At 37.4% G+C, this 6,387-nt stretch overlaps 1 long non-coding RNA gene across 1 annotated transcript; it reads right to left on the bottom strand.

Moving 5' to 3' along the window:
* Positions 1-905: 905 nt before the first annotated feature.
* LOC106938848 (uncharacterized) lies at positions 906-3,685 on the bottom strand. Its single transcript, XR_001422706.1, has 3 exons — positions 3,415-3,685; positions 3,237-3,317; positions 906-925 (listed from the first exon to the last, which is right to left on the bottom strand). It is a non-coding gene; the product is annotated as an uncharacterized LOC106938848 (long non-coding RNA).
* Between the last annotated feature and the right edge of the window lie 2,702 nt (positions 3,686-6,387).

Below are 6,387 nucleotides of genomic sequence, written 5' to 3'. Positions count from 1 at the left end.
CGACGTCTCTCCTGTAGCATAGGCCCGAAGTCTCTTCCTGTCTTGTAGGCCCGACGTCACTGAGCTTCTGGTTGGGGGAATGTGGGGTCTCAACCTCACCACAGTCCATCCTGACACCCCCTCATAGCTGCCATCCTCCCAGAATGCCACGTCCTCTGCTGCCAGTACTCTCTGCCTTCCTCCATCAGCTGTTAACACAGAACAGATAATCATTATGAGCTACAGGCATCTTTTAGTCATTATGAAACTACAGTGAAATTGTTTAGCTTAGTATGCACACATAAGACATTAAAACAAAACAAAACAACAACAACAAAAAAAACCATTATATTAATAAATTCTTACAAAAAATAAAAACTTTAATGAAAAAGAGAAAATACTTGGAAACAATTGGAAGAAAAAAGAATTAAAAGCAGTTGGTAATAAATAGTAAAACATAATTCAACAAACTTTGAGGCAGATAATTTGCCTGGATGGATTTTAATAAATCACAGTGCTTTAATAATTCAAGGAATTGTGACATCCCTAGATTAGTAATAAATCTTACCTGCTTCTTTCTGTAGCTACATCCAGATGACTGGCAGTAGGTCCTGGATACAGCTGGAAAACATTTTTGTGCATTGTCAATACATAGCATAATTCCATTATGTACATAAACAATATTGAAGCATAAAATATCATCAACATTCTAAAATAGTAGATACTCACACACAGTTGCATCTCTGTCCTCATCACGGACATCAGGACGTTCCTGAAGATTCTGATTGACACAAATGTGACTCCCTTTCTGTGGAGTCTGTGGAAATAAATGTAAAATTTAAAAAAATATTGTAGCAAATATATCGCTTTCTCAAAAATACACAAGTAAATTAGTTAAAATTATTCTCAACCAACCATTATAGAGTCGGGAATCAACGCAGTGATACTAGGTACCGGCAACCAATTTTTTTCTTTATATTTTTTGTACTCTGAATTCATTTTTCTATTAAGTGCATTACCAGAAAAGAGCATAAAAAAATTCAGCCCATTATCTCTAATGGTTTCCGAGATTTTGGGGGGTAGGTGTACCTTGCCACAAACCCACCTTTGAGTAGAAAAAGATGGGGTTTTTGAAAGCCGATTACTTAAAAAGTAAATTTGACACTTATTTTGTAATGACATCCTTTAAATATAAATCATATCGAAAAACATGAATATGTACAGTATAAATAGTTTAAAACGAAGGTTCTTTAAAATATGTCATTTTTAAAAATAAAACTAATTTCAATATTTACCCTGACAGCAGAGGTGGCATGTTTGGGATACGATATTAAAAAATATAAGTTGAAACCAAGCCCCAAAAACTATTTTGCCCGTCCTGCTATGTGGTCTTAACAGGCTCAATTTTTTGTAGGGGTCTGGGACTGTTCAATAAAGATTTATTAGGCCGCAAAACTGCTTCCAAAGCTAATTTGACCGATGGAAAAAATTTCAAAAATTGACAAAATTAAGTATTTATTGACCACTCCCCAAACTTGTATTTTTCCATCAGATTTCAATAAAACTTCTCTGCTACAGATAAATTAGGCTGCTGAATAACATAAAGGCATCCGTTTTTGGCCATCTTTAATAGTTTCCTTGATATTGCTGGTAGGAAATAGGGATTTTTTGTTTGTTTTTAAAAAAATCTAATTTTAGAGAATGTTTGACTTGCACCAAAATGTTTATTTTTTAATCCATTTCATTGAAACTTCCTTCGTAGATGTGAATTAGGCTGCAGCATCATATAAAAACATTTATTTATGGCTACCTTTAGTAGATTTTTCTATATTATTGGCAGAAAATAGATTGTTTTTTTTTATTTCTTTCTTTATGGAAAATTCTCTACTATCGACCATCTGAAAAGTGCCAAAGAAAGTACAATTTATTATAAAAAAGTGTCTAGAATGTATCATTTTAGTATAGATACAGTCACTTCATCATGCCGCCACCCACATAATGATGCCCTGGGCGGTTGCCCATGCCTCCCATATCAGAAACCGCCACTGAGCACGTCTGCTAACGTGAAGCGTCATGTCCTTGTTGCACAAATCGCACAAAATCAGGACAAACCTAAACCACACAAATACAGATCATCATACATAATTCCCGTGGCCCATAAAAACAGCGGCTCTAATCCGCTTTTTTATTATTATTAAATAATGACAAAGCATACCTGTGGAAGAGGGGAAGGAAGAAGAGGATGAATAACCCTACGATCAGGTGAGGAGGGGAAGGGACCATGTTTGCTTAATTTCTCCTCTTTTATAAAAGTTTCGACTAGCTTTAACTTTAGATTTAACTCCTCCCACAATCTTTGTGCGGGGCTGCGGCAGGTCGCGTTAGAATGCGGTGGAGCTCGGCATAGCGCGGTAAATGTCATGATCAGCCAGCCGGGCGGTCCGTCCGCTTTTCAGTTTGCAAAATCACAAAAAAAATTGTTAAAACAGGTCCCCGCTAAACCGTGCACACGGTAAAAAGCTCAGGAGGGGTTCACTCGATCCGCTCTTAGAACTACCGGATGCTTAAAACTCCGGTTATTCGTTTTTAGCTAGCTTCACCACGTAGCCACATTTAGCTTACAGAAAGAGCGAAAGCTGGAAGGGGCGCCTCGGGGGAGGTCCGTTCGTGTGTTGATATGCGTGGGGCGTCACGCACATTGATTCTGCAAGTGTGGTTCCAGTATTATATTAAAGCTAACAAATTAACCTTTATTTTTATACCCATTTTGTCGGGTTTATTTTTTATAATTCGTTCGCTATTTGACAAAGTTTTGATACTTTTATGATTTACAAAAAAACTAAAAAAATAACCCTTGACAAACCGGGTATGTATAGAAAGCCAATAGTTTAAGGATTAATATGATATCACTGTTGGCTCATTTGGTCATGTGTTCGTGACGCCCGAACCGATTTTCTTGGACAATGTTTCAGCGCCTTTCAGGAGGGGCGTTCGAATTAGCATAAATAATGCGGCTTTTCAAAAAAATTATGAAAATTACTGGAAAATTTAAAGTGTTTTATTTACTTAAACATACATAAAACTGGTATCGTTGGAAAGGAAAATCAATTAACTTTAACACAGCAGTGTTGCTTTTGGAAAAGAAATATTCTCAAAATAACTTTTGATGGTGGGAAGTTAGGGCATTTTCTGTGATCAGCATGCGTTCTCTCCCATTCCTGAGTGGAAAGAGCATCGCTGCCGGTACCTAATAATACATACATGGCTCCGTCCTGATATCCGTACTCCGTCCGCCATTTTGTAGATCTCTACTGCTTTCCACACTCTGCCTTGCTATACTGCGTTATAACAAAATAATTAAAATAACGGTTAGATCAGTTTTCCTTACAAATATGCGAGTGTTCACTATTGACTAAATGTGAAATCATAACTTACTGAATTTCTCTTCGTCCTGGTGGACTCCGTAAGAGCGCCTCGGCACCGTGGTCTGAGGCCTGGCTGTGGAGGCTTGGCCATTTTTCAGGTCTGAAAAAATAAAAGAAGATGCGAGTAGTTTTAAGAGTTCAGAACATCACATGTAATAAAAAATACAATACGAAATATCTCCCTACACTTGTTTTGGCATATGAAAACGACAGACCGCTTTCTGTAAGAAACAAACAAAGCAACTCGCCTTGCTGCACGTGCTCGCTATTCATAAAAGCTTTCTTACCGTGAGTTCGGCCTGTTGGACCGCCGCGGTGTCATCTGTTGTTTTCCGCCGAAACATTGATTAATATCAAAACGATACTGAAAAGGTAACTCCGTGAAATAGTACTTTTTCCACTATTTCACACAACGCACAGGCATTTTCGTTCATGTTGGGTCTCGCAGTAGCACCCGTTAGCGTGGGTGCAAATCTTCCTCTGGAGTTTAATGGCGGCTGCTTGACCGACTAAGAAAGCGCATTACTGCCACCAACTGGACTGAAGTGTTAAATGAAAGTTGACAGAAAAAAAATACATTCTAAAAGTTATTTTTTNAAATAGGTACCGGCAACCAATTTTTTTTCTTTATATTTTTTGTACTCTGAATGCATTTTTCTATTAAGTGCATTACCAGAAAAGAGCAGAAAAAAATTCAGCCCATTATCTCTAACGGTTTCCGAGATTTTGGGGGGTAGGTGTACCTTGCCACAAACCCACCTTTGAATAGAAAAAGATGGGGTTTTTGAAAGCCAATTACTTAAAAAATAAATAAATTTGACACTTATTTGTAATCACACCCTTTAAACATATATAAATCATATTGAAAAACATGAATATGTACAGTATAAATAGCTTACTTTTAAAATGAAGGTTCTTTAAAATATGTAATTTTTAAAAATAAAACAAATTTCAATATTTACCCTTTCTTTTTTCAAGCAGAAGTCGGCATACGATATTAAAAAATATAAGTTGAAACCAAGCCCCAAAAACCATTTTGCCCGTCCTGCTATGTGGTCTTAACAGGCTCATTTTTTGTAGGGGTCTGGGTTCAATAAAGATTTATTAGGCCGCAAAACTGCTTCCAAAGCTAATTTGACCGATGGAAAAAAAATTCAAAAATTGACAAAATTAAGTATTTTTTGACCACTCCCCAAACTTGTATTTTTCATCAGATTTCAATAAAACTTCTCTACTACAGATAAATTAGGCTGCTGAATAACATAAAGGCATCCATTTTTGGCCATCATTAATAGTTTCCTTGATATTGCTGGTAGGAAATAGGGATTTTTTGTTTGTTTTTTAAAAAAAATCTAATTTTAGAGAATTTTTGACTTGCACCAAAATGTTTATTTTTTAATGCATTTCATTGAAACTTCCTTCCTAGATGTCAATTAGGCTGCAGCATCATATAAAAACATTTATTTATGGCTATCTTTAGTAGTTTTTTCTATATTGTTGGCAGAAAATAGAGATTGTTTTTTTAGATTTCTTTCTTTATGGGAAATTCCCTACTATCGACCATCTGAAAAAGTGCCAAAGAAAGTACAGTTTATTATAAAAAGTGTCTAGAATTTATCATTTTAGTATAGATACAGTCACTTCATCATGCCGCCACCCACATAATGATGCCCTGGGCGGTTGCCCATGCCTCCCATATCAAAAACCGCCACTGAGAGCGTCTGCTAACGCGCTTCATGTCCTTGTTGCAAAAATCGCACAAAACCAGCACAGACCTAAACCATACAAATACAGATCATCATGCATAATTCCCGTGGCCCATAAAAACCGCTTTTTTATTATTATTAAATAATAAGGACAAAGCATACCTGTGGAAGATGGGGAAGGAAGGAGGAGTAGGATGAATAACCCCACGTTCAGGTGAGGAGGGGAAGGGACCATGTTTGCTTAATTTCTCCTCTTTTGTAAAAATTTTAACTCCTCCCGCAGTCTTTGTGCGGGGCTCCGGCAGGTCGCGTAGATGTCATGATCAGCCAGCCCGGCGGTCCGTCCGCTTTTCAGTTTGCAAAATCACTAAAATAAAATTGTTAAAACAGGTCCCCGCTAGAACTGTGCACACGGTAAAAAGCTCAGGAGGGGTTCACTCGATCCGCTCTTAGAACTACCGGATGCTTAAAACTCCGGTTATTCCTTTTTAGCTAGCTTCACCACATAGCCACATTTAGCTTACAGAAAGAGCGAAAGCTGGAAGGGGCGCCTCGGGGGAGGTCCGTTCGTGTGTTGATATGCGTGGGGCGTCACGCACATTGATTCTGCAAGTGTGGTTCCAGTATTATATTAAAGCTAACAAATTGATCTTTATTTTTATACCCATTTTGTCGGGTTTATTTTTTATAATTCGTTCGCTATTTGACAAAGTTTTGATACTTTTATGATTTACAAAAAAACTAAAAAAAATAACCCTTGACAAACCGGGTATGTATAGAAAGCCTATAGTTTAAGGATTAATATGATATCACTGTTGGCTCATTTGGTCATGTGTTCGTGACGCCCGAACCGATTTTCTTGGACAATGTTTCAGCGCCTTTCAGGAGGGGCGTTCGAATTAGCATAAATAATGCGGCTTTTCAAAAAAATTATGAAAAATACTGGAAAATTTAAAGTGTTTTATTTACTTAAACATACATAAAACTGGTATCGTTGGAAAGGAAAATCAATTAACTTTAACACAGCAGTGTTGCTTTTGGAAAAAAAATATTCTGAAAAGGACTTTTGATGGTGGGAAGTTAGGGCATTTTCTGTGATCAGCATGCGTTCTCTCCCATTCCTGAGTGGAAAGAGCATCGCTGCCGGTACCTAATTGAAAGAGTTGGGCGGTTGCTGACAAGAAATAAAAAGACACCGGACAGAGGGTTTGAGGTTCTTTGTTGGATTCAAGCACACGGAGATGCAGAATCAACGGAGGGCTGCGTGATGATACCCC

The sequence above is a fragment of the Poecilia latipinna genome, unplaced genomic scaffold (assembly GCF_001443285.1).
Source record: "Poecilia latipinna isolate Pla-1442-1.1 unplaced genomic scaffold, P_latipinna-1.0 Scaffold2710, whole genome shotgun sequence".
NCBI lineage: Eukaryota > Metazoa > Chordata > Actinopteri > Cyprinodontiformes > Poeciliidae > Poecilia > Poecilia latipinna.
The sequence above is the reverse complement of the archived record's forward strand: the minus strand, read 5'-3'. Positions and strand labels throughout refer to the sequence as shown.